Source organism: Typopeltis vanoorti, chromosome 1 (assembly GCF_054136105.1).
Source record: "Typopeltis vanoorti isolate ZY-2024b chromosome 1, IOZ_Tvanoo_1.0, whole genome shotgun sequence".
NCBI classification, from domain to species: domain Eukaryota; kingdom Metazoa; phylum Arthropoda; class Arachnida; order Uropygi; family Thelyphonidae; genus Typopeltis; species Typopeltis vanoorti.
Genome location: NC_143549.1, coordinates 156,355,001 through 156,357,342, shown reverse-complemented (window position 1 = coordinate 156,357,342; position 2,342 = coordinate 156,355,001).

Below are 2,342 nucleotides of genomic sequence, written 5' to 3'. Positions count from 1 at the left end.
CAAAATTGCCATGGTAGTCTTTATAGATCTAACTAAAGCATTCGATACACTTACACATCAAACCTTGTTAGAAAAGCTGAGGCATGTTGGAATAGACGGGCCACTTCACAGGTGGTTTACAAACTACCTCCAAAATAGAAAACATATCACACGTATCGGGTCAAACCGAAGCAGAGAGCTACCAGTAACCTGTGGAGTGCCACAGAGAGCTGTACTCTCCCCAACTCTATTCAACATTTACACGCACGATATTAATCAGTTACCACTCAAAGATAAGATATTTCAATACGCAGACGATACACCAATAATATCCATCCATAATAACGCAAGCATAGCCCAAACAAATATGCAACATGATATAAATCTGATCATAGACTGGCTCATGAAAAACTCCATACACCTAAACTCAGAAAAGACAAAATTAATGATATTCAGAAATCCACTGACTCGACCAGTTGATAACAAATATATAACCATCCAACATCCACTTTTCAACATAAAAACACACAGAAAAGCAAAAACACTACAATCACTCAGGTTGAAACAATACGATACCTTGGAATTTTACTTCGATGCAGATATGAACTGGAATAGCCACATAAACCATCTACACAACAAACTCCCAACAATAACTGGCAAACTCTGCAGGTTAAAAGACATAGTTCCCATACGCCTAAAAACACTAATATACAAAGCACTATGCCAAAATATACTAAGATACACTATAACAACGTATGCTTTCTGTGCACCCTACAAATTAAATAGATTAATATCGCTACAGTACAAAATGACAAAACTGATCTTTTGGGAACAAAGAGAAAATCACGACCTTATAAACATTGCAATGTCAGAACACAAAATACTGACAGCAAAACATTTATGTAACTATGCAGCCTTGCTAAAACATTATTTCGATGCCAACTACAGGACAGTTAGAAATACATACCATATAACAAGACCTCAGACTACTAATTATATCACATATAAATACAATAATCACTATGGAAAGGCCACGCGAAACTTTTACATCCCAGACATGATAAACAAATTACCTTTTGAATACAGAAACCTTACAAACTACAATAGCTTGAAAAGAGCTCTAAGGACATACTATGAACAAGAAACACGCACCCAAAATACCATACAAACTTAATGAAACACAATATATTCGTTCAGGCTTCCAGTTCAGCAACGCATCAATACATTCCAATTTATTGTGTGTGTGTGTGTGTGTGTGTGTGTGTGTGTGTGTGTGTGTGTGTGTGTGTGTGTGTGTGTGTGTGTGTGTGTGTGTGTGTGTGTGTGTGTGTGTGTGTGTGTGTGTGTGTGTGTGTGTGTGTGTGTGTGTGTGTGTGTGTGTGTGTGTGTGTGTGTGTGTGTGTGTGTGTGCGTGCGCTGCGTGTGCGTGCGTGTGTGGTGTGTGTGTGTGTGAGTGAGTGCCCGCGCGCGAATTTCTAAATTATAGATTTCGTAGCTTCCTAACACAGTAAAAAAAAAAAAAAAAATACATAATAACCAACTGGTGTCATCCTCAGATATGCTTACATTTAAGCTTCGAGGATGAAAGGAAAAAAAATTAGTTCTCATCCAAGAAGTATCATATGTAACGAAATGCATGTAATGTACGTATCACAAGAAAACCAATGTATGTATTATATGTAAACCAATGTACGTAATGTAAATATCACATGTAAACAAATGTAAGTAATGTATCCTAAGTAAACATATGTATGTAATGTATATGATAACTGTAACAAATGTATGCAATGTAAAAAAAAAAAATTCTTTTAAATGTAAATCACGAGTTTACACTGTATGTTTGTGAGAATAAGGAAATGTAATATTTAGATTGCACATGTGTAAATACTGTTGTATAATCACACCTTTTCAAACTTGAAAATAAAAAAAAATAGTAAATTACAACATGTAATATTATACAACTTATCTAACTCTAAACAATATAATTGTAAATAATTATTAGGATTGTTATATAAAAAAAAACTGTTATCATCATTACTAGTTAAATCTCATTATATGTAGCACAAAGTGCTGAACCTTGTAAAATAATATACTGAAGAGATGATCGTTGTACATATGTAAATATTTGAAAGAACAATAAAAATTTTTTTTTTTAAATTATTATTATTTCTAATTAATACATGTCCAACTATATACATTGTTGAAATTTTATCACGGTTTACGTGGGTCTCCCAGAATATTTTATTATAATTCTAGTGGTACTAGAAAATGTGCAAAAGTTAAGTGTATTTTACAGTGGGACGGTCATTCATATTTCCCAATAGAAATGTTAATTTTCTTTATTAGAAATCAGGGAAATTTTA